General features: G+C 33.4%; 1 long non-coding RNA gene, 3 other non-coding genes and 1 pseudogene across 4 annotated transcripts; 4 read left to right on the forward strand and 1 right to left on the reverse strand.

Moving 5' to 3' along the window:
• Nucleotides 1-671: 671 nt before the first annotated feature.
• Nucleotides 672-743, forward strand: TRNAP-AGG. The gene has a single exon. It is a non-coding gene; the product is annotated as a tRNA-Pro (tRNA).
• A 586-nt stretch (nucleotides 744-1329) lies between these two features.
• On the forward strand, nucleotides 1330-1401 carry TRNAP-UGG. The gene has a single exon. It is a non-coding gene; the product is annotated as a tRNA-Pro (tRNA).
• An 868-nt stretch (nucleotides 1402-2269) lies between these two features.
• On the forward strand, nucleotides 2270-3172 carry LOC114074184. The gene is made up of 2 exons (XR_003574631.1): nucleotides 2270-2677; nucleotides 2942-3172. It is a non-coding gene; the product is annotated as an uncharacterized LOC114074184 (long non-coding RNA).
• A 17582-nt stretch (nucleotides 3173-20754) lies between these two features.
• Nucleotides 20755-27849, reverse strand: part of LOC107032229 — a 32302-nt pseudogene continuing 25207 nt past the window's right edge.
• On the forward strand, nucleotides 27569-27640 carry TRNAP-UGG. The gene has a single exon. It is a non-coding gene; the product is annotated as a tRNA-Pro (tRNA).

The following is a 27849-nucleotide window of genomic DNA, read 5'->3' on the forward strand; positions in this document are numbered from 1 at the left end:
ATATCAACACTCATATTTCATAATTTTTCTTTCTCCCTCCTTGTCTCCCTCCTCCACTCTTTTTCTCTCAAAACAACATTAAAATAGAGAGAAAGAAAGAATCTAAAACAACTTTCAAGAGCAAATTAAGAAAAAAGAAACTAAAAAAATTGCTGGATATAGTAGAGAAGATAATACCATGGGGAAGCGGTAAATTTATTTTGTTTTAGAACAATATTTTTATTTTTTGTTTACTAAATACATTTTAAAATAATTTTCAACTTAAAATAACACATGTAATCATTTAATCGTTGTTCTCCACGTCAGCAACAAGTGTATTCACTCTCTTTCAACTTTTTCTTATTGTAAAAAAATATACAAAAAATATAACAGGACCTACATAATGAGTCTAAAATAAACATCACATAATCAAAATATCTTTATAAAATTTGATGCAAACCCTAGGAGATTACTAATAAATTTGACCAGTTATTAAAGTTAGCTAGCAATTACATGGCCAAATGGAAAATAAAATACAAAGCAAATAAACAATACTGAACCTGTTCTGACAACTCTGAGATGTAGACAGCTATTAAATGACTTATCTTAATGCAAAGAAAAAAAATAAGCATAATAGATATCGATCATAAACTACATATCAATTACGTAAAAGCAAATATAGTTGAACAACAGGGCATTTGGTCTAGTGGTATGATTCTCGCTTAGGGTGCGAGAGGTCCCGAGTTCAATTCTCGGAATGCCCCCTTTTCTCTTTTCTTTTTTTAAGTAGATACAGTTATCCATCATTTCAACTCCACTCAATTGAATGTAAGCAAGTTAAGAGCACCAACAAAAGAGTAGTTAAAACTAGAAACCATCACCAATTTGTTTAAACATGTCATGTGATAAATTAAAATTAAATAATTGCTACGGAAGGATATACATTCTTATTAAAAGCGTACTTTAAAAAAAAAAAATTTAGACAAATAAAATGACCACCAACTTATTTTTTATGTACTTCATTCCCATCCTTGCTTTGTTCAAGTGCACTACTGCATGGAATCAGTAACTTCAAAATTGAAAAAAAGATGAATCCATTAACAGCTGGAAATACATTCAGTAATTATAAATGAATCATTTCTCAATCCAAACTCTATTTTTTCTTTCTAGCAGTGTGTGGATGTGTTTGTCCTCAGTTTTTTTTTTTAAAATTGTATTTTCCAATTTAATTGTTACAAAAAAATGTCATATTTTATAAACAATTATTAACACATTAAATATTCTGACCTACTTAGTCAAACAACTTATAGAGAAGTATTTGATATATTATTGAGATAACTGGCAACAGCTGGGCATTTGGTCTAGTGGTATGATTCTCGCTTTGGGTGCGAGAGGTCCCGAGTTCGATTCTCGGAATGCCCCTTTTTTATAAAATTAAAAAAGAATATTATATCCACATGATTGGGCAATAAAAATGATTGTTATTTTATTCATCGTTTCCGTTTTTTTTTAATTATTATTATATTATTATTATTATTATATAGATATTATTATTATTATATAGAAGAGTGAAGTGGAAGGACGACCAAACATATAAATGTAATTTCATTAAGCAATCTTTTCAATCCACAAATTCTGACTGGGAGACTATCTTCCTACTGACCGTTTCTCCATTTGACTAGCGTGTGTGAAGTATAATTCCTTGGAATCTAACAGGTAAGAAGTTACATTAAAAAAATTCAATTAAGCCACTTTTGTAATTTCTGAAAATTTTAGATAAACATTTTTTAAAAAAATAAATATTCCAAATAAGCATCTTTTTTATACTTATTTCAAATTGAACACTAAATTCATGTTAAATAAATGAGATTTTTCCATTCAAATACAAGTTTATCATTTACAAATCCAACGAATCCCAATCCCAATCCCAATTGCTCCAACATGTCAAGAAAGTGTAGTATATGCAAGAAAACGGGACACACCAAGGCTCATTGTCCTCGTAGAAATCCTTTGTATTTAACTTTTAATATTCATGTTTATGAGTAGAACTCGAGTTCCATTTATATTAAGCACATAGTTAAATTTTTAATATTACAAAAATAATTTGTCAATATCAAAATAGTAATAAAGATTCTATTATTCTTCTTTATTTTCTCCCTTATATTTAAGAGGATAATTTTCATTGATTTGCTTGGACAACTGTTTCATCACTAAACTTGCATGTTTTATAAGTAGCCGACAATGCTTGTGGAATTAGGCAACCCCATGCCAACGGCATATAAACCAAGCCACTCAAGCGTTTCGTCCCAAATAATAAATCATCTTTTTTACAAGAACGTGGTTGTCCTGCACTGCCACTAATAAATTTTAATTGGTTTATTTTCTAATGGACGAATTTTCCCATGAACCATTTTCTTCCCCACAAATTAGTCTAACACCCAAATACTTTTCTACCATCTTTTCAAAATACTATTCTTTTTAGTACTATCAAACCAACATTGTAATCTTTTTATTTTTTTTTTGCATTGTTTAAAAAATATGTTTTCGAAATAAGCATGAAACGTCCATGTCAAGGAACAACACATACCATGTGCCTCTCCTTACAAGATTGAAGTGACATGACCATTGCTTTTGCTTTACTGGAAAATAAAATTTGCACTGTTGATTTGATGCAACTCTGCAAGATATTTAAAAATAGGTAAAGATTTTTTTTGGAGTCAATTCCTTAATGGTCATTCAATTTAAGGGAATTGTTTTAGAATATCATTTCATGTTTCATTTAGGAAAAAAATATTATCTTAACTATCACTATTTTCCTTCAAGTATATTTGATACTTCAAAATTATCACTCTCTCCTAATTGGCATTATATGTCATTAAAATCTTTTTTTAATAATAAACTAATTTAATTCATTAAACTCATTTAACTAAAATAATGATCATATTATTTTTAATTTTTTTAGATGCAATCCATATTTTTACAAGCTAGAATGCCTTTGGTACAAGGGGAAGATGCTATAATGTAATTTACTTTGCTTACATTCACAGGCGAAAGAACTTGAGTGTAAGTTTACTTTGCTTACGTTCACAGGCCGAAGAGCTTGAGTGTTAGTTAATTCTACGACATCATGTTCTTGGAGATAACAATCATGTTAAAGGATTTCAAATTTGAAGGAGACAGTTTTAATTTAAAATCTGATTTTTATGAGATATTTAAAGTGATTTGCCAAGGAAATTTGAAGTCATTGCATTGAAGATTTAGCTGAATTAATTACTAAACTACAAGCAATTGAAAATCATAGAAATGTTGTCCTTTATATGTTCTATTTGTCTTTTATATTTTCTATCATGTTCCCTTTTATGTTGTACTAAATACTTTCAAATTATCTAAATTAATTGTTGTGAAAAAAGATATATTTTTGAAGGATTCAACACGTATTCATGAGATTTGACATAATCTTGAAGAAATAATATAATTGATAATAAGAATCACTATCTGTTGACTTGCATAATAAACAACTCCGGAGCAAAAAAGACAATTTTTTTCTTTCAAAATGCATAAAGGGGTACTGAAATTTTGAAATACAGAATTTTCAAAAGGCTTTTCAATTATGCATAATGGAATGATTGTTGTTTTGGTAGTATGTTTTTGAATGCGCAATCTGTCAAAATATGTGACTTTTGATGAGTATCTCAAACTTAATTTTATCCAAAAACCTTTACTAAAAACCTCTTTAAAATATAATAAACCAAAATTCTAATACTTCAATATTTGGGGCCTGAAGCTACAACATTTGTTTCCCCCTAGATAACATAATTTTAACTCTCCGATGAGTCAACTAATATGTATGAAGTGGAGGTGTTTATCGATAAAATTTATTTTCATTAGGAGTTTATATCAAGTTAACGAAAGTAATATAAGCCTTGCATAGTCAATACTTATTTATGATAAAATGATATGTATTTTTACTTTGATTTATTGTCTTTTAGTATTAACAATTGTTTTAAATACAAACATCAAATACAAGTAAATGTTCATCATATTCTTATCTAATTGGATTTGAGGTGATAAATTTTTGTTTTATATTTATTCCAAGAGATAGTATTTTAATGGGAAAATTGTATATAATGACAAACTATTAATTCAAATTAAATGCTATAAATATACTTTGATTTAATTGTATCCTATAGCAAACTATAGCTATTTTCGCCACTCTTCTTAGTAGAATCTCGCTCGCCAATCTCGTTTTGTGACAGTCTCGATCGCCTCTCTCGAATTTTAAACAAACACAAATGATAAAATGTGTTTGTTTGTAAAAAGTGAGAGGAAATTGTATAAATACATATATTTTCGTCTCCCTCTCTCCCCTCTCCCTAATCTCGCTCGCCACTCTCGCTTCTCTCGCTTATACAACTGGAAATGAAATGTATAAGTTGCGTTTTTGTTTGTATAAAGCGAGAGAAAATTGTATATACACATGAAACACATATTTTCGTCTGACACACTTATAATTATACAATGAAAATACTCATCTACCCAGTTTCTTTTGCCTTTCTCTCTTTCTTGTTTTATATAAATTCAAATTGTATATAATCTCTCTCTTTCTCGTTTTATACAATTCGATTGAATTATATATTCTCCGCCCAAGTCTCTTTTGCTTTTCTTTCTTTCTCATTTTATACAAATTCAAACTGTAAATCGTCCTAACACTTATGATTATACAATATAAATATTTTCCTGCCCAAGTCTCTTTTGTCTTTCTCTCTTTTTCGTTTTATATAAATTCACTGTATATAATTTCTCTCTTTCTCGTTTTATACTATTGGCTTCAATTGTATATGTATAGCGAATTATACATATATATGTTTACTATGGAGTGCAATTATGCAAAATTTGATATAACATACAAATATGAATTTTGTGTTTGCTATATGTGAAAGTTAGCCTATTTTAATTGAAATACATTAATTTATATGAAAGTAGTGTATGAGGATAACTCAATTAGATAAAAATGTCCAAGTTTTTAACCCAAGAAAATAAAACGGAAAAAAGAATAACTAATTGACAAACAAGAAAATAAAACAAAATTTTTAAGTCGCCTGCAAGCCGCTGACAGCCTTGCGCCTTGTAAGGCTCATGGAGGCTTAACCTTACAAGGCTAAAAATTGCTGCACCTTATAAGGCTCATGGAATTTGCGCTCTCGTTTTAGAAAACCTGGCTTTAGATGTCGTTACAAATTGTTGCCTTTTTGGTTTCTTAATTAATTGAGTTGCCCTTTTGAAATTTTCCAAAGATTTAAAGAAGACAAAATACAAAGTCAACAAATATTGCATAATGCAAACCATAGAAAAGTGTATGCCTTCCAACATATATGGAAAACATAAAAGCTGAACTGAACGAAAGCAAATTTTCGTCCAGAGCTGATGATAGTCACGACAATGGAGAGTTCCTCCCTACTTCTGCATTCATGCAAACCTCATTTTCCCCCTACAGTTAGTTTGCCTTACCAAAGGAAATTGACAAACTCTGTCATATCTCCTCCAGCCAGTACCAAAAAAGTCAACCAACTATGGCTCGATCACAAACTAGTTGAGCTAGCTATATGATACAACTTTCCTTTTAACATTTTCAGATTTTCGCTAGATTCACATTATTTCTCATATTGATACACATTCTTACCGCACTTATCAAAAAAAATACTCCAGTGTCACTTAGAATGTTCAATCCCCGAAAATTTGCCATGTTTCGTTTCAAAAGCTCAGACACACTCAAATAACAAACCAACTAGGTCACAAAATTCACCAAGGCAAAAGTCACTGTAACTGATTAAACTAGATTTTTTTTTTCAGACAAAGGTAATTTACTATATCTTTAATGGTAAAGAAATAAGTAAATGTCTTGGGAAGGTTCTTGATCAAGAAAATAAATGTCTTGGGAAGGTTACAAGTTACAAACAAAGGATTGGTCCTTTAGAGAGATTCTTTGAGGCAAATTAATATTTTTATGGATTCAAACCAAGCCTCATACTTGTACATTTCTAACTACATTAACGTAGATTAATGTAGACATAGATACACAATTACTACTAGAGATAATTTTATAAACGAATACCACAGTAGTAACAGTATACATTAGTATTAGGGTTGAAAGTTGACATGATCTCTGCTTGTATAACTTGTCATTGGGTGCTCAGGCTAGTGAAAAGGTTATGATCGTCATTGGGTGCTCAGGCTGGTGAAAAGGTTATAATCGACAGGGGGAATTGAAACAGGGGGAACAGAAGGTATTGTGTGTATAGTTTGTCATCATCAAAAAGGAGAAAATGTTATTTGTAGTTTTGATGATATAACAAACCCAGGGACCTTGTAAAAGGACCTACTCCCAAATGGAATATACACAAACACTGTCAGGCTGGAAAAAGTACAAAAAGTTGGTGCATGCTGCACAGTCTCCAACAGTGGCAGAAGTGGATGAAACCTCGGCCAATGGCATGGCCTTAAAGATTTTGACTATTCTACTTAAACATCATGTCCAATAGTCATAATCCCAATTTTTGCAACTTGAAAAACATCTCAAGAACTCTTGCAAAGGCTGAGCAAAGAACTGAAGAAGCATTCCAGAGATCATTTCAAATCAGAAAGAGCGAAAGCTTTGGTTGTCTTAGGAGTATTTCTTCTGAACGTATATTGTAAATCTGTTCCTAAAATATATAAAGGACTCAGATCTTTTGGTATGTTGAAAAGTCTAAGTTAGTTGAGTCCAACTAATTTAGTGGGCAACCTTGTGTGTTGCTTAGTCAAATTCTAGGTCATTTGAAGCGTGGTGATTTAAAGGGCAACCTGGGTGTTGCTTAGTGAATCCTAAGTTGTCTAGTGGTGATAACTTAGTGGGCAGAGTGACATCTGTTTAGACTCTTCAAGCAATAGAGTTATTGCTTGGTTGTAAGATTAATAGTTTGTCCTAACATTGTTGTAATTGGATTTAAATTTTGCTTGTGAAGATTAGTGAAAACGGTCAAAAATCCTGTTTGACAGGTCGTGATTTTACTCCCTTGAGCAAGGAGGTTTCCACGTAAAATGTTTGTGGTATTTTCTGTTTTTACTTACTCTTTGTTCTTACTTCGAGTGTGTCAAGGGACCTGGTCCGTTGACTGATAGTGGACGCACGTACTCTCTGCAAGTAGCTTAAATGTTTCTCCTTTGGCATTCTGCATTCTATACAATGCCATACTCCCACTAACATAAACTGCGAGTATCACCTGAAAGACACAAATTATCGAAAGTATGATTTAGTCAATACTTTGTCTACTTAGTTACGTCCTTCAGTAGACATCTTAAATATCATAAACATGGTTCTAGATATACTAACAAGTTTGCAATAAAACATCTTTAGGTTAGGCTAGATCTGACCACATTTCATGCACAAAACAAATTGGAGTTAGTATGGAAAGACAGGTTCAGGTGGATGAGGATCGATAACAAGAATATAACGGAAACGGTGTCGTGTTCTAGCATTTATGTATCATGATCTTCCGAAGCCACTTAATGGTCAATGACCTAGAGTATATGCTTTCTTTTCACCACAAAATGCCTGTGTTTTTCCATTGTTTATTTCTTCATCCACTATTTTAAAAACTTTATTGTTACCCTCTTGAAAAAACGTGTTGCTATGTCTACAGCCGCAACGCGATCTTCAAAACACATAGGAAGATCTGCACTGCAGTAGGCTTCTATGATTATTAATTGAAGAAGACAGTTGAAACTCTAATCCCTCCCTCACCCCCGGTCGAGGCAACGTGCCCTGAGGCCTCCCCCCTTGTCGTGCCCCAAGGCCCCCACCTTGAGGCGCCTTGCCTACCCTACCCCCACCCCCACTTCGAGGCATCGTGCCCCAAGGGAAGACCATAACAAATTTAACTGACTAATTAACCTTTAAATGAAGGCCACACTCAATTACGAAATCAAAACCATGATATCAACATCCCATTATTAAGAATGTTGCCAGGGAACAAATATAAAAAAAGAATTGGACTCCATGGTGTTATAACTACACCAATACAGTAAAAGAGGAAAGATAAATGATTTTTGACTAAACTTTTTCTAAAAGGAGGCATAATCTCGATTTAAACAGGGCAATGCTGGACAGTAAACAATTACGGAATTCACAACTGGAGAAAACAATCTATCATATTCAACAAAGAATAGGCAAAACAACACCCAACTTTCATACTAATTAGCTTTGAGATTCTATCCTTATTTGTCGATAGAAGACAACATTAACAGTAACAAAATTGAATGAAACCCGATGCTTAGAGATAGTGAAAACAAAGAATACAAATTCAACGAAGTAGACTCGAGATGAGGAATAGCGAAATAGACTTAAAAAATAAAAACAGTGCAACATCGAAACTAGACATGAAATGGCAAAGTTGAATCGACATCAGGAGTAGACAATGAAATCATTTAAGAACACATAATGTGTAGAAGATCATGGTATGAAATGCTAATTTTTTAGCACAATCTCGACCAAAAAACAAAAAAAAAAGAAATACCTTAAATCACTTCACTTGATTTTCTACAAATTAATTTTTACCCCACTTATCATTAACCATTTTACTTACAAACAAAAGCCCCATAAAAAGAAATCACAAAATCCACCTACATTCTCCTTGCATACACAAATTTGCACGAAATCCCATACCCAACTTACAAAAAAGTGAACCATCAAATAATTAATAAAAAATATATACAAAACCCAATACTCCAACGGTGAACAAAAAAGTACACTACACATAATAAACAGAGACTAAAAACAGAGAAAGACTCACAAGTTTGGAGGAATTAGAAATTGAATTATAAGCAGAGAAACTGTATGATTAAAGATATTAGAAATGTCGATTGTCTCTGAGCATTCAATTTTTCGATCTAATTATTCTCCAACCCTGATAATTCATCGGCATTGCTTGTCTCTTCGCCACCGTACAGAAGAAGAGGGTCATCGTCAATGTAAAATGATCGAAATGAAGACAAGAAGATTGCGGTCATTGCTCGTCTCTTATCAACAATTTTTCATCATATCAAAGACGAATAAAAAGTTGTTAACTCTGTAATTCAAATATCACCTGTTTGAATTGGATTTGACCAATCAAATGATGACACGTGGGCTGTGAGTTTATACACCTTTTTTTTTATCCATTATACCATAATGAAGTCAAAGATAATTATACAATTTATTTATATTTTTTTTTAAAAAATAAATTATAAGTCCTAATTTATGTAATTGACAGATTATATTAATAGAAATAAATTTTGGTAATAAAATATGTGAGCTTATACTTGTATTGTATATTTGAATTAAGTTGAATTTGAGAGCAATGGTTGAATTTAAAGATAGAAAGGGTATTTATTAAAGTTAAATTATGAGCAAGGGTTGAAATAATAACATATTTGATAAAATCTCACGAGTTATCTAGATCCAAAAAAGATGGTGTGTACGCATTGGATAAAAAAACTATTTTTTTAAAAAAAAAAAACTAAGGGATTGGAGCAAGTATGCTCAGGGCAATCTAGCCTTAAAAAAACAGAGTATACTCAGTCAACTTGCTGAACTTGAGGAAACACAAGAGGACCAGAGAATTCTAAATGTGGAGGAGATACATTCAAAGGCTGAACTTCTCCTAGAGTTTGAGAACATTTCCAAGTATGAGGAGATTTAATGGAGACAAAGGTCAAGGGCTAATTGGTTTAAGCAAGGAACAATAACACTAAATTCTTCCATAGAACTGCCAATGCACATAAAAGATATAATTCTATTGATGAGTTAAATATGAATGGAGAAGCTGTCAAAAGTCCATAAGTTATAAAGAAAGCGATAGTGAATTTCTATCGGGAATTATACATTGAAACTGAGACCTGGAGATCCTCACACAATTGCAGGGGAGGACATAGAATTTTGAAAAAGATAATCTTATGTTTCAAAAGGAATTCGAGGACCAAGAGATATGGGAGAGCGTAAAGCTTTGTGCCGGAGACAAGGCACCTAGGCCTGATGGTAACACGATGACTTTCTTTACTCACTGTTGGGAAGTCGTAGGAGGAGAAGTAATTAATGTTGGTAAGAACTTCCATGAGAGACGTGTTTTTCAGAAAAGCTTCAACTCAACTTATGTTGCCTTGATCCCCAAAAAGATAGGTGCAAAGGAACTTACTGAATTCATACTGATCAGCCTAATTGGTAGTGGTACAAGATCATCTCTAAGCTTCTTACTGAGAGACTCAAAAAGGTGATGCATAAACTAGTGGACACTGAACAACTGGCCTTCATTAAAGGTAGGCAAATAATGGATGTCATCCTCATGGCAAACGAGTGTGTGGATTCTAGAACCAGAAGCATTGCTCTAGGAATTCTCTGCAAGTTGGATATACAGAAGGCATATGATCACCTAAATTGGTAGTATTTGTGGGAAACTCTTGATAAAAGAGGTTTTGGTGGTAGATGGCTAAGATGGATGAAATTCTGCATTGAAACTGTCAAATACTCAATTCTTATCAATGACTCCCCTATAGGCTTCTTCTATGCTCAAACAGACCTAAGGCAAGGTGACCCTTTATCACCTTTTTCTACTCATCATTGCAATGGAAAGTATAAGTGATATGCTGAAAACTGCTTGAGAGAACGTTTGGTTAAAGGGATTCAAAATATCAAACAGAGTGGGATGTGAACTGGAGATCACCCATTTACAATACGCAGATGATACTCTCATATTTGTGATGCCAATAAAGAACAACTCAAGATGCTGAGTGATTTTTATTCTCTTTGAAGCTATATCAGGACTGCATATAAATTGGAAGAAGAGCTTCTTATGTACGGTTAATGTAGTTCCTGACCTATTCTCTCTGGTTAGGACCGTTGGTGGAAGAACTGTTGACCTCTCTCTACTATTTATCTGGGGATGCCTCTTGGAGCAAACAACAGGTTTTTAGGTATTTGGAATGGGGTGATCGAAAAGTGTGCAAGAAGATTAGTAAATTGGAAGAGCCAATATCTTTCCCTAAGGGGAAGACTAACACTTATTAATAGCGTTTTGGATTCTATGCCTAGTTATATGATGTCTTTTTTCCTATTCCTGATTGATAATTGATAGATTGGATGCTCTAAGAAGAAACTTTCTATGGGAAGGCAATAGCGAGAAGAAAATTTCACCTGGTTAAATGGGCAGCCTTGATTGGGAATAAACAAGTTGGAGGTCTAGGGATGAGAAACTTGAAGACTCAGAACCAATGTCTACTAATGAAATGGCTCTGGAGACTAGCCTCCAATGAACAAGCTTTGTGGAAGGAGGTGATTCAGGCAAAATATGAAATGAAAGATCATTGGTCAACTAGCTTGGTGACCAACACTTAATGAACTAGCCTTTGGAGAACCATAAGGAACATATGGCCAAAACTTAGAGGGAATTGCAAAATCAAAATTGAAAATGATGTGAAGGTCTCATTTTGGAAAGATAACTGGCTGGAACTAGGTCCGTTGAAAACACTTTTCCCTGATGTTTTCATCCTCAACCAACAACTGTAGATTTGGTCAAAACCAAGGATGAAATCTAAGCTTTAGAAGACCTTTCAATGATTGGGAGATCCATAGAGTAGTAGAATTCTACAAAACTCTAGAAAAATTCAGAGGAGGAAACAATGTCCAAGACTGCCTAGAATGGAAGGATCACAAGCAAGGAAGATTCAGTGTCAAGGGGGCTTACAAAAAGTTTAACCCTTTCAATAACCATATTAATGGGTGGTCCTGGAAAATGATTTAGAAAACCAAAATTCCCTATAAAGTGTCTAGTTTTACTTGGCTACTTGCTAAATAGGTTGTTTTGACTTAGGAAAATCTTATGAAAAGGGGTATCCAATTGAGCCCTAGATGTTTTCTATGTGGGGAAAGGCTAAGACTGTGACTCACCTGTTTCTTCACGGTAGAATAACCAACCAGTTGTGAGACCTTTTCATCAATAAAAAGGGATTGAAGTGGGTGATGCCAAGGAGAGTAACTCAAACCCTAATGACATGGAGTAGCTATTCCAACATCTCTGTGTCACAGGGAGAGATGGAAAATCATCCCAGCTTGTATTTGGTGGTCAACGTGGAAAGAAAGGAACCTTACATGTCATCAGAACAAGAGCAACACTATTCAGAAGATGAAAATGAATTGTCTTGTGTTGTTTCATTTTTGGTGTAAACAGGAGTATATGGAAGATCTAGAATCAGTTATGAATATCTTAGGATCCCTGTAATTTTTGTCATATGATTGAAGATCTTCCATTATACTCTCTTTAATATGCAATTGGGAATTTGTAATATGTTGTGGCGGGTTTTGATTTTTTGGAAATAGAAATACAAATCGTTATCTTCTAAAAAAAACATCTCTTTTCTGTTTTTACACCTCTATGCGTAAGTCGTTGTCTCCTATCACTATGGTATTTAATTTTTTTTTAGAAGATCCTATCGACACACAAATAATTTTGACTTAAGCTTTTGTTCATATACATAAAATAAGGAATGGTTACACTAGATTTTTATTTTCCCAAGACAAAAAAAAAAGAGTTCCATGTTTTTTTTTGTTTTTTTTGTAAGTAAGCCATTTACTTTGATTACATGATAAATTATTTATCTTTGAAACTATTTGGATGGGCTTTTGACTTATGACTTATAAGCCAATGCAAAAGAAAATTTTAACATATGATTTTTGACTTATTTTAGCTTAAAATAAATGCTTTTAAGCACTTGTTTATGTTATCCAAACACTATAAACTATTTAAAAACTATTTTGACTTTAAAACATCTAAAACAAGTCAATCCAAATCGGCTACTAATGTGCCAATATATATATATGCATTAAGACATTCTCCTTGTCAATGCTGTCGTTTTATGTGTGGTCCTAATTAATCCCATATAATTTGAGTTAACAACTTGTATTAATACATTCATATTAATTTTTTTAAAAATAATTATTACCATACACAAAATTGCATTTCCTTCCTGCTTAAGGCACTAGTTCGGATGGATATCCTTACTTCTCTAAATCTAAAATGGAGAATGGGGCAAATGAAGGCTAACCCGTTTGGTTATTATGACTAGCAAGAATTGATAGCAGGCAAGGAGATATTCTAAGCATTCCATTAGTTATATATCAACATTTCAATAAAAATACTTGTATGCATCAAAAACTCTGGTAATTATATACGTAGTAATAAAAGTCCAACCTTTCCAGTGGAGCAATCCTGTGATTAGGAACGTGACACATCAATCCTTTGTATTGAAAAGCATCAAGAAAGATGCATAAAGCTTATCAAAGAAAGGTTAAAAATCCTACGTCTATAGATGTTGCCAAACTTACCTAAACCTTGAATCCTATGATTAAAATTATAAATAAGTCTCTTAAGAGTAACTTAAATTAAAAAGAACACAAAACACAAGCAAACACCATAAAGATATACAATAATTTTTTTTTTGCCAAAACAACAAGATATAAAGAGTAAAAATAAGAGCTTTTAAGTTCTATGCGTTGACAGAAGTAAAAAATATTTACATAATCAGATCAAGTATAAGATAATCACAAGTACTACAAGAAGAAGAAATGCAGTATAATCTCACGAGCGGGGATTTGGAAATGGTAGAATACATACAGAATTTACCCCTACCGTAAAAAGGTAGAGAAGTTGTTTCTGTAGGAAATATGGAAGGAAAATAATATCCTTAGAGAATGCTCAAGTTTATTATAGGCTACTTAAGGCCACTTGAGATGATTACAATCATCAACTACATCACTATTTATACTACTCAAAATAGAAAACAAAAAGTCTTGCACAAATAACTAAATACATGTATCACAATTTACTAGATACATGTACTACGGAATTCTAAAAAGACTTCTTGAAAAACTAAGAGACAATTTTGGAAGACTAAACATTGATGCATTAATTCCAACACTCCCCCTTAATGCATTTGCTTGATAACTCCAATGCGTTCTCGAAGATAGCAAAATTTTTCTCTAGGAAGTGCTTTGGTGAAGATGTCAGCAAGTTGTTCTCCTGTCTGACAATAATGCAACTGAATTTCGCCTTTCTCTTGTGCTTCTCGGATAAAATGATACTTGATGGAAATATGCTTTGATCTTTCATGGCTGACTGGATTCTTGGCAATTGCAATTGCTGATTTGTTATCACAATACAGAACAGTCCCTTTTTTTTGTTTTTCACCAATGTCTTCAAATATTCTCCTAAGCCAAATAGCTTGAGAAGTAGCCTTGGATGCTGAAACATATTCTGCTTCGGCAGTGGATTGAGCAACAACACTTTGCTTTTTTGATAACCAAGAACAAATGCTTGATCCAAATAAGAAAGCATAACCAGAAGTACTCTTCATGTCATCTATACTTCCAGCCCAATCACTATCAGAATAACCAATTAAGTTCAAATTTCCACCAAATTTGTACATTATCCCATAATCCATTGTTCCTTGCAAGTAGCGTAGAACACGCTTTGCAGCTCCAAAATGCACTTGGCTTGGTTCTTGCATGAATCTGGATAATAAACTAGCAGCAAACATAATATCTGGCCTTGTTGAAGTAAGATATAGCAAACTTCCAATCAAACTCCTAAAAAGTGAGCTATTAACTTTCTTTTCTCCATCATCTTTTCTAAACTTCTCATTTGCTGCTAATGGTATGGCCACAGACCTGCAATCCATCATTTTGAATTTTTGAAGAATACTTTTAGTATACTTCTTTTGAGAAATGAAAATTCCTTCTTTCACTTGAGAAACTTCGATGCCCAAGAAATAATTTAGCAATCCAAGATCACTCATTTCATAAGCTTGCATCATATCTTGTTTGAAATTTTGCATCATCTTTACATCATTTCCTGTAAAGAGCAAATCATCCACATAGAGACAAACAATGATAATGCTGCCATGTTCTTTCTTCACATACAAAGTGGCTTCACTTTTACTTCTCTGAAAATTATTTTTCAGAAAGTATGTATCAATTTCATTGTACCAGGCTCTTGGAGCTTGCTTCAGCCCGTAAAGAGCTTTTTTTAGTCTATACACCTTTTCTTCTCCCCCTTGAACAAAAAATCCTTGAGGTTGCTCAACATAAATCTCTTCATCAAGTTTTCCATTCAGAAATGCTGATTTAACTTCAAGTTGAAATATCTTCCATTTCTTTTGTGCAGCAACATCAACTACAGTTCTAATTGTCTCAAGACGAGCAACTGGAGAGAAAGTTTCATAAAAATCAATACCTGGTTTTTGCGCGAAGCCTCTAGCAACCAACCTTGCTTTGTGCTTTTGAATATTTCCTTCCTGATTGAGTTTGATTTTGTAAATCCATTTTAGACTTACAACTTCTCTTTCTCTAGGAATAGCCATGAGCTCCCAAGTATTATTTTTTTCGATCATTCGAATTTCTTCTTCCATGGCTTTCTTCCAAACATCATGCTTTATTGCTTCTTCATAATTTTCTGGCTCAACACCGGCAAAATTACATCTTTGATAAATGTCACTCAACATTTTTGTTCCTCTTGGAGGCGGTTCTTCATTATCTGAATCTGAGATTTCTCCCCCTTGAGAGACATTTTCATCTTTCTCATCCTCTTTTTGATTTGAAGGTATGATAGCAGTATTCTCTATCTTTTTATCCTCCCAATTCCATGTTGTTTTTTCATCAAAAATGACATCTCTACTAACAACAAGTTTGTTAGTTTTGACATCGAGAAGCCTATATCCTTTTGTAACATCACTATAACCAAGAAAGACACATTTTTGACTTTTTTCATCCAATTTTGTTCTTTTCTCAGCAGGTACATGAGCATAACAAATACACCCAAAAATTTTAAAATGACTTACAGAAGGTTTAATTCCACTCCAAGCTTCAACTGGTGTCATGTCCTTTAGTGCCTGTGAACTGCTGTATGCACTGCTTCTGCCCAAAAATATTTTGGCAGCCCTTTCACATTCATTATAGTTCTAGCCATTTCAACAATTGTTCTATTTCTTCTTTCAGATACTCCATTTTGTTGAGGAGTATACCCTGTTGTAAGTTGCTTCTGAATGCCTTCATTTTTGCAATATTCTTCAAATTCTCGACTTGTGTACTCACCTCCTCGATCACTGGGAATGGTTTTGATGCTGCAACCTTTTTGCTTCTCAACAAGGGCTTTAAATTTCTTGAATGTAGCAAATGCTTCTGACTTTTCTTTCAAGAAATAAAACCAAGTCATTCTTGAGAAATCATCAATAAAGATTAGAAAATACCTTTGACTTCCAAGAGATGGAGTCTACATTGGTCCACAAATGTCGGTATGAATTAGTTCCAAAAATACACTTGCTCTCTAAGACAACCCTTTTGGAAAAGACTTCCTGTGTTGCTTTCCCATTATACAACTTTCATATGTATCCACCTCAGTATGTATCTCAGGAAGACCTTGCACCATGTCCTTTTGCTTGAGAAGCTTTAAACCATGAAAATTTAAGTGACAAAATCTTTTGTGCCAAAGCCATGAATCATCTAGAATTTCATTTTTAATGCATTGTAATGAAATTGCAAAGGGAAGTTTCTTTTTATCATCTTTACTTCAACAATGACTTGATTTGGCTCAATTTTATCATAAATCTTGCAATAATTATCTCTAAACACAAGAGAATAACCATTTTCCATGAGTTGACCAACACTAAGCAAATTTTCTTCCAAGTTAGGAACATAAAGAACATCATGAATTTGCTTACCGCATCCTTTCATGTTGATCGAAATAGTACCTTTACCTTTCGCATCAACTAAGGCTCCATTCCCCATCTTCACTTTAGTAGTGATGCTATTATTAATTAAGAGGAAAGCCTTTTCATCTCCAGTCATGTGATTACTACAACCACTATCAACATACCATTCATTGTTTTTTGTTGAAGCATCAGATTTAGAAGCAAAGAAAAGATTTTCTTCCTCCTGTTTTTCACAAAAATTTGCTTGCTCCCGTTTCTTGTGCCAACAATCCTTTTCAACGTGGCCAAACTTTTTACAAAAGTTACATTGGGCTTGCCTTTGTGCCAACATTTTTCTGTATTGTGATTAGTCTTTTTGCAAACTTTACAAAAAAGACTAGAGTTTTTCTCACCTTTTTCTTCAACCTTCTTGGAAGAACCATCATAATCCTGCTTCTTTTTTGGCTTTTGATTTTTCTTCTGATGATTTTTTGAGAAATTTTGAGAATTCTCATTTATTTTAGACTGGAAAGTCGTCTCTTTGGGTTGATCTCCACGAAAAAATCTTCGCTTCTCGTGTGCACGAAATGATCCAACTAGCTCTTTGATGGAAAGCTTAGAAAGATCTTTCGTCTCCTCAGTGATAGCAACGATGTACTCATACTTTTCTGTGACATTAATTAGAATCTTTTCCACAACTTGTTGGTCAGAAATTGTATCACTATGATTTCTCATTTCATTAACAATATTCATGACTCTTGTGAAATATTCATCAATTTTTTCAGATTCTTTCATCTTTAAATTTTGAAACTCTCTTCTTAGAGTTTGAAGATTTATTGTGCGTACCTTTTCGTCACCATACACCTCAGTTTCAATGAAAATCCCAAGCTTCCTTTGCAGTTTCACAAGTAGCATTTTTTGCAAAATATGCTCTTGAGACTCCCATTTGGATTTTGCTCAAGGCTTTTGCATCTTGACGATACTTAGCATCAAGATTTTTCATTTCTGCTGTTGTAAGATCACCATCGTTTTCTGGCTCTTCAAAGCCATTTGCAACAATAGTCCACAAACCTTCAGCTTTCAAATGTGTTCTCATTCTTATCTTCCAGTATTCAAAATCAGTTCCATCAAAAAATGGAGTAAGAACAACTGAAGAATCAGCACCTTCATTTGTTTTGGATGACATATTTTTTTCTTCACCTAACCCCAGATTAAGAACGGAAACCTGCTCTGATACCAATTTGTAGGAAATATGGAAGGAAAATAATATCCTTAGAGAATGCTCAAGTTTATTATAGGCTACTTAAGGCCACTTGAGATGATTACAATCATCAACTACATCACTATTTATACTACTCAAAATAGAAAACAAAAAGTCTTGCACAAATAACTAAATACATGTATCACAATTTACTAGATACATGTACTACGGAATTCTAAAAAGACTTCTTGAAAAACTAAGAGACAATTTTGGAAGACTAAACATTGATGCATTAATTCCAACAGTTTCCGATAGACCCTCAACTCATTGGAAGAAATAAGATAATTGCAAATTAATCTCTTTAATGCATAATACTTGGTAATCTAGTCACTAACTTGGTGCTGAATTCATTGATTCTATAAAAAAGATATTTGCATTCCCAGGGTACATAACTTAAATCATAAAATACATTGTGAAGCTCTGAAAGTAAGAAAAAACTAGCCTTAAATATATCTATACCTTTGGCCATGATGGTGTAAATACCAGGTGGAGATAGTATATCACATCTTCCTCTGGTGGATCATCAGGAGGGGTTAAGTTTATCCTGTTCTCGTTTGGTGGCTCACCGAGTAGGGGTAAGTTTTTTCCGCTTTCCTCTGGTGGCACGCACAGAACAGATCGATTTTGTGGTGTCATATCTTCATTTTGGCCAGGAGGATATTCAATCTCAGAAGCATTTAGATCAAATATGAACACAGAGAGCTGGAAACTTCCTTTGTATCTGATGAAGAGTAAAAAGTAACAACATGCAATTGAATAGTACTCCTTGAATTTGTTCCAGCCTTCATTTAACCATACCATGCCACTAGAGTTTAGCAGTTTTACTTTCCATGCCACGCCATTTGGGACCTCAAGCAACACAATATCCCCTAGATTAGCTCCATGCTCGATTACAAATTCATTAGGGATGTGCTGTAAAATACCGAAATTGGAAAGATATGAACAAAATATAATATATAAGAGAAGAAGCGTAGAAAACAAATAGAAAGAAAGAAAAAGCTTCAGACAAGCTGGTGTAGACAAGTTTTCAATCACACATAGCATTTCTTTTTTAAAAACAATAATCCAGAAATCCTGAAAGCTAGTGAAACTCGATTTAACTCAGACGTAGCTCCCTTCTTTTTTTGGGGGGTGTCAGCCCCTCTAGCCTTCTCCGCTCAAATACCATACTTTTGTCCATGAAAGGGTAAGAAGCCGTGAGCCCATGACCGTGTGACGTGCGTCTAACACACATATCATGCATTGTGCTCTTACCACTGGAGGGGAACCCGGGGGTGCAATCACATATTGTTACAAGAAAAGCAGAAAGAGAAGTATCACATATTGGCTTCTTATCACATGTATTGGTGGGTGATAAGTGTTTATTAGAAATATCCGAACTCGTAAAGCTTAGCTTGAACAAACACTTGAGTTTCCTCAGCAAATAACCATTTGTTGCAGTGCTGCATTTCCCTGTGTTGATTCAACTACAATGAGGGATCATTTGGTAGAGTGTATAAGAATAGTAGTGAATAGGATGTATCAGTAATGCTGGGACGATTTCCTATCAATTGTTGGTTTGGTGTATTTAGGGCAGTTTTATCTTTACCCTGCTTATCCATGTATTATTATACCACGGTTTGCTTTGAACTAGTTATGCATAGGCTAAAGAACAAAGAATTAAATAATACCATGAAAAAAATATTTATTAGATTCTCTAATACACCCTACCAAACAACCTAAGTTGCTCGAACTCGGGTGCAGATAGACGAATGCGATCCGAGAGTCGGATTCGGCGAAATCTTCGTGGGTGCAAATTCGAGTATGGATACGGGTGCGGGGATACAGCTAAAAAATTCCAATATTATAAAAATATAGTTATGAAGATATTAAAAAAAAATCAGTTGGAAATATCATATATATATATATATATATATATATATATATATAGATAGATAGATAAATAGATAGATAGATAGATAGATAGATACACACACAAAGTACTAAATAAAAATACACTTATTTTTAGAAAAAATAAACCATTTTTCTACTGGTTGGTGTCCTTTTTCAAGAAAAATTAAAAAGATCATGGGTGTGTTTGGTATGAATGAAAATGTTTTCCATGGAAAATGTTTCCTAGAAAATGTTTTCTAGATAGATAGATACACACACAAAGTACTAAATAAAAATGCACTTATTTTTAGAAAAAAAAAAACCATTTTTCTATTGGTTGGTGTCCTTTTTCAAGAAAAATTAAAAAGATCATGGGTGTGTTTGGTATGAATGAAAATGTTTTCCATGAAAAATGTTTTCCTAGAAAATGTTTTCTAGGAAAACAAGTTGATTTTTAACTTGTTTTCTTATGTTTGGCTAGTGAGTGGAAAACATTTTTCGGAAAACAATTTCTAGTGTTTAATTGGTGAGTGAGGAATTTTTTTAGGAAAATAATTTTCTATGCTCTTTCACCCCCAACTCCCTCCCCACTAGATCTTGATATTTTTCTATTATTTCTACACAAACTATCAAATATTAATCCTTTAAAATAAGATCTCTAATTTTGCAATGAATATAAGATATTTTATGTATCGAACTGTCGTTTTAATCAAAAAATAACTTGAAAATAGCGTACCATACATTAGTACATGCTTTTAGCTAACACTATACTATACAGTGAGCCTTGAAGTTTTTCACATTATTGTGCACAATTGCTCAACTCTGTACACCACACACATATCAAACAGTAAGTTGTACAAACATATCATAATAATATAATTGTGAATACTTAGTTCAATAACACCATTAAATCAACAAACTAACAATTTGTAAACATGTAAAACAACTTTGTCTCAAGCACACAAATCAAATTCAAGCAAAAAGATATCAAGTCCTCTAATAATAGTAGTACTATATAGAGTTATGTTCTTCCTATTCACTTATATATTCTATTTATGTAGTCGCTTGAACCTTTCCAACCAAACCTTACGAAGATTTTGATTTTTAGCCATGAATCCCTTAGCTAAAGTATCACTTTGTACCAAATAGTCAAAAGCATCCCCTAAGAACTCTTCCCCATAACCTTCAATTGCCATAACTTCTTCATACAACCTTGTCACATCTAATCGGCTATCAGCTATCTTACTTATTGCCGCTGCCACTTCTCCAAGTTTTGTTGAAATATCACCGACCACATCTTGCACGTCAGAAGGACGATTTCTTTTACGACTTGACTTGACTTGAGAAGTTTCACTCACATCTTGCACTCCATTCTCCTTAGACTGTCCTTCAATCTCATCTTCATTACCTTTCTCTGAACTACAATCCAAGCCTATATCTTCAAACGACTTAGCACAATCACCCCTAGCTCGATCATTCCCACAAACAAGAGACATTTCTTCAAACATATCAATCTTCTTGTTGATGAACTTATCATGACTAGGATGCGCCTACAATATAAATGACAAAAATATGGTATTAAACAAGAGACATCAACATATAACACAATTGTAACATAAACTTCATGAAATGGCAAAATGTAGAACTAAAACCACCCCCTCTCTCTTTTCTTCTTTTCCTATAAAACTAAAGCCTCAACTCTTTAATTTCTCACAAACAAAAAAACAAAGTTCGAGTCAAAATTAATTTCTAAGATATTTCATGAATATCTTGAATATTCATAGAGTTGCATAAACGGCGTCAATACTGATACAACAACCTTACCTGATTATGCATTGCATACACTCTGGGACTGGCAGTAATCATCTTCAAGTTGTCATCCCATCCAAGACCACTTTTGTTTAGTAGAGTTTGCACTATATTCCATGTGCTTCTTAGCGTTTTGAGATGATTCTCCACATGCTTTGGAGAACAGTCCATTCCTAATTGTTCATTAATGGCATTCGAAACACGATTGAATGAGATAACCTTAAACTAATTGGTTGATTTATTTCCCTGCTTCACTTCATCCGCTAAGATCTCCAACATCAAATATTCCATTGGCTTTGACCACCTAAACTGCTTCTCTCCTTTTTTGCCCATTATTTGCTGTTACAGAAAACATTCAAACATAAGAAAGACTCCTCCACTCTCCAAGTTGAGGCTTTTGTTTAAAAATCTGATTCAAACAGCCACTTTTAAACTAGAAATTAACTTTTTTCATGTGAGAAAAGTAATATCAAAATATAGGCAGTCACTCATATAACATTCATAAGAAAGTTTACTTTCGTACTTCCAACATAATGAACAAGTAGGGAGCAGGGTGATTAACATCCATACAAGGAAATGATCACAACCAATATTTAGAGCAATGAACACAATATTCGGATGATTTTTAAATCAATTTCAGCAAAGCGATCAGAAATGACTCCCAATCTAATCCCATAACTGCTAAAACAAATGACTCTTTGACAACAACAGAAGCAAACAATAATGCAAAGAAATCTATGTCTGCTACTATAGCCAATGGTAAAGTAAACAACAACAGCGTTAGAAAAAACAGCAAGATACAGTTCACAAAATTAGGCCATCTAATAATTAAATCAGGAACTTTGACTTGATAGTTATACCTACTCTTTAAGAACATCTAATTCCTCCTCCTATCATAATCGGTAAACATGGCATGAGCAATGGCATCTCTTTTCAACGACCATTCTCTAGCTTCTTCACGCCTCTATCTTTGGGTTTGATAGCTTTGACTCCCTTGAGAGCTTTGAGTAATTTGAACATTTTGAGGTTGAACTAGTGGTTCCACATCTAAATCTTGAATTATCATGTCGTTAGGCTCCAAATTAATTATGTGATTATGTAAAATGCATGAAGCTAATACCACATCCACTTGAGTTTTAAAGTCCCAAAAGGGTTCATTATCAATTACACGAAATCGTCGCTTGAGAATAGCAAAGGCACGTTCAACTGTGGATCTCAATGATGCATGCCGAAGATTGAATAATTCCTTTTCATTTTGGGGTGGACGATCACTATACTCTTGTAAGTGATAGCGTACTCCATGATAAGGAGGAATGAATCCCTTACGAAGTCCATATCCCGCATCTCCAAGATAGAATTTATCTATAAAGTCATGATATAGTTAATTAATATACGTTATCCACCTAATTTTTTCGATAAAACTACTTTAGATTGAATAAGATACCTTGGGGGATTTGAAACCCATGTGGTCTCTCTAATGCATCATTTAATATGCGAGAGTCATGAGCAGAACTTCAAATTAAAGTTGATGGCAGCCAATACATTTTGTGTTGTTGTGCCTTTTCGACCACGAAATATACTTTGTTGTTCAATAGGAACGGATGCAAGCACATGTGTGCCATCTATTGCTCCTACACAATTCTATATACAACTAAGTTAATCATATGTACTATTTTTCATAAAATGATTGAAATTTTAGTATGTCACTTACAGCAAACCATGGATAATATCGATAGTTGTTCCTTATCTCCGGTTGAATACTACCATCTGGTGGTTTTATAAGGATATGGTAGAGCTTCAAAACTGCTTGAAGTACCGTGTGAAAGCATCGATGAATAGATTCGATTGACCTATAGAAGTGTGATCCAATCTTGCGAAATCGTTCATTAAAACCAACGATCTCTAAAAATATAAATACTTGTTCTTGAATAGACATGTTTTTGCTTGAACTCAACAAATCGTTTCTTCTAAGAGCATTGCATAGTTCATAAAACACATGCTTGCTCATCCTTATTTGTCCTATACAATGAACATCACTTTCATTTAAAATACTATTCATGTAAAATTCCCTTTCTTGATCTTTATTCCTATAAGGTTCTCTAGAAATGCTACTTTGATTTTTATAGGCTACATTAATCGCAACTCCGAAAGCTAAAACAGATGTAGCTACAGCTCCAACTATTGCATCATCTTCATCTTTGTTTGTCATATCCATCTGTTCCAACGACCAATATAACGCAATTGCGTTTATAATATAACAAAGAAAATAACATAATAAGAAAATCAGCCAAGGCTTATAGAAACGTCTGATCAATTTTGAGGAAATCAATATCAAAACCAGCAGAGAATTGAAATGCCTTTCCTCCAAATTACCCAATAAAAAGGAAAAAACAAGAAATCTAAAGGGAATACAAAGAATCCATGAAAGGTAGTTTGAATCCTAATTGCAGCCCATTCTTCCCTAACAGCCTTAAAATCATTACGAGGAGCTCTAACTACAGCAGCAACAACAACTGTATAAGCATCATTGTTCATTGATGAACAATCAGACCCTTCTGACCCAACACCATTTCTCTGTTTCAAACCCTTAACATCACTCCTCCATATCTTCCATTTCTTAACCACAAACCAGAATCTAAAATCCTATTTCAAATCTACATATATGTGAACAGATAACATTACATACACAACCAAACATACTTGGATCAAATCCCAGAAAAATATGAAATAATCGAAAGTAATAGGCCACAATTCATAGATTTACCAAAAAATATTGAATCAAATGCATAAATTCACCAAATAAAGTCAAATTCAAACTCATGAGCAAGTATTTCAGTAAAGAAGCAAGTGAAAGATGAATATTTTTGAAGAACTTCGCAATCAAAAATGGCACAACTATAATTATTGAAAGCATACCTTCAAATTTCTTACAGAAATATGAATGAGAAGAACAACAATGGGAACCCTAAATTTGGAGAGGAACAAGCTGGATAAATAATAGAGAAACAGCCTCCTTCACTACGTTTGAGAGTGGGGATATGCCGAGGGGTGAAATTCGCGTCGGCTTCTTTTCTGGAAAATGACTTCCGCAGATTTGTTACGAAAGTCGTTTTCCGCTGATTTTAGGAAAACAAGTCGTTTGGGAAAATGTTTTCCCAATATTTTGTTGCAACCAAACAAAAGAAAATAGGAAAATGTTTTCCATACCAAACACACCCTATGTACTTTTTCAAGAAAGATAAAAAAGAAAAGGCTCTATATTTCCTTGTTTCAAGAAAAAAACTTTTCCTTCTTCTTTTAACTGTAAACTCTTCCTTCTTCTCTTCTTTGTACTTCTTTTCTTTGTAGTTTTTCAACTTTCTCCTCTTTACGTCGTCATCGCCGTCGTCGGAACTGTTTTTCTCTTCTTCTCTTCTTTGTACTTTTTCAAGCTTTGTCCTCTTTACGTCGCCGGAAATTAATTTTTTCTTCTCCAATCTTTTCTCACAAAGTGTCCGGATTGGATTGACCGAATCTGATACGCACCCCGCACCAGAATCGCGTCGAGACAGGTTCGCCTGCATATATGAAGAGTACGCGAAACATAGCAAACGACCCATGTCGTTCTCTGTGCATAAAAGGCAGCCCATGGCACAAAGCTTTATATTCATTCAGGGTCCTGGAAAGGGCGGTAATGGGTGTGAGCACCAATGATTGATTCCATGGCTTTATCCCAGGCACAAACATCAACGATTGATTCCATGGCGTGATCCCATGAACTAAAGGTGACATGGAAAACTTTACTATTGATCCAAGGCTTGCTTTCGAGCTTTATCTATATGGATGAGAATAAATATTCCTATTGGACGACTATTCATGCAAACATAAATATTTATATTGACTTCCTCATTCTTTTTCTTCTGGAAAAATTTGGTAAATCAGACCTGATAAAACAAACCTTCTCTGGTCAATCAAAGAGATGAAAGTGAATACCAAAAAAGGCTTGTTCAATGTTAATACGCCTCCTTTTTGTCCATATAAGCTCCCTGGTAAAGTTGATACGAGCTTTTATGAAATCAAATGCTAACAAGAGCAGAAGCCTTACTAATTTCTCCAGTTCAAAGTATTCATATATAGGGAAGAGTTTCTATTACAAAAATCTTAGCCACATCAAGGTAAGAAATTTCCAAGAAAATGATTCAAAGCAACTAAAGTTTTTTGAAACTCATCACACGGAAAATCCAAATGAAGAGTAAAACTGGAAGAATATTTTTAAAAAATAGTCTTGAAGATTAAACAATTAAGTTAATTTGAAATATGAAAAAATCTCTATTCAATTATTTCGAAATGAAGAAAGTATTAGTTTCCAACTCTTTCCCGTCCATAAATTCCGACAGCAAGATTTTTTATATAATACTCCATCTATTTTAAAATAATTGAATTGTTGACACATTTTTCATGTTTCAGATTAACTTAATTGTTCAATCTTCAAGACTTCTTTTGAAATATTATTCCATTTAACCCTTCATTTGAATTTCCTGTGCGATGAGTTTCGAAAAACTTTATCAGCTTTGAATTATTTTCTTGAAAATAGTTACATTGGTTGAATTTCATTTAAAAAAAAAAAAAAAGAACTCTTCAATATATTGACAAATTGATACTTCATTGTTGGAGTAATACTCTATTCTGTCATCTGCATCAAATTTAAAATTGAATTAGTAGATTTTACGGATTTTGATTTTGAAGATTTGTTTGAGATTCCTCTTACACTCAAAACACTAGGTAAACTCATCTGGATCTAAAAGGAAAAAACAAAAATAAAACATGATGCAGTCAAGCCAGCTGATTTGTTTGAGATTCCTCTTACACTCAAAACACTAGGTAAACTCATCTGGATCTAAAAGGAAAAGACAAAAATAAAACATGATGCAGTCAAGCCAGCTGATTTGTGCTCACCTGCAACTTTAAGGAGATCTGAATGTCCAAAATCCAACATAGAACTTCTAAGTGATCCCTAAGAAACAAAAGAATTGATAACCAGAAAATGTATGTTATTGCAGTTCTACATTTGTTTTTGATCTGGAAAAAGTAGCCAAATAAAGAGACAGTTAGCAAATATATTTGTACTTGAGCAAAGCTTAATAAAGAAGGTTCATTTTTTTGGATCATGGAGGTCAAAAAATGCAGCCGAATATATCAGTCAATGGCAGAAAAAAGTTGCCAAAAATCAAGCATTGCTGAAGTGATAAGTTGTCTGTTTGGCGTAAGATCTCAGATCAAAGAACCCCAGTTGATGAATCATCCATTCATATTTAGTTTGGCAATCACTAGGTTCATGTTGTTTTCTGTACTTACTTATACGAGCTGCAAAATAAAACTCAAACAAGAATCACAGACTAGATTAATCAAGAAAGTAGCTCAAATGAACTAGAAATCAGATAGACCCAAAAGCATAGCAAATGTTTACCTCAATTATTCCTATAATTAGCAAGTTCTGCTTAAGTCGTGACTTCAACTCAAATTACGGGACTAAAATATGATGCAGTTTAATATAGTGCCAGAAAAATCTTAATATCATCACGTATAGCAGTTCTTTGCAACATGTCCAAAGGACTAGGTATGATAACGAAAGGATTTCTACTAAAATTTATCAATTAGAGAAAAGTAAATATTACAGGAAAGGCTGAAAAAGCAGAAGATTTAAGAACTCTCTTTGCTTCTATAGTGACACACTGACAATTCCCAATGAGAATAAATAAAACTCCTCGAAAAATCTTTGTATAAGCAAATGCAGAAGACCAAAAATGAGGAGTCTAACGATTAAAATATCTGCAAGGAATGATATGAGATATTAAAAGAGAATAAGACACCGATCATGCTTCAACAACTGGGCATTTGGTCTGTCATGCTTGAACAACTGGGCATTTGGTCTAGTGGTATGATTCTCGCTTTGGGTGCGAGAGGTCCCGAGTTCGATTCTCGGAATGCCCCATTTTATTAAAAGAACATTAACCCCAATATCTGATTAATCAAAATGTCTGTTTTATTTAAAATCATTATTATTTTAAAAAGGAGATCGAATACACAATTAACCAAATTATTTGTTGTTTTTAAGTGGAAAAAATAACTTTAAACATGACTTTCCCTTGTGAAGCAATGCAGATACAAGATAAACATTATTCATACAAAAGAATACCTAC

This window comes from Solanum pennellii, chromosome 10 (genome assembly GCF_001406875.1).
Source record: "Solanum pennellii chromosome 10, SPENNV200".
NCBI lineage: Eukaryota > Viridiplantae > Streptophyta > Magnoliopsida > Solanales > Solanaceae > Solanum > Solanum pennellii.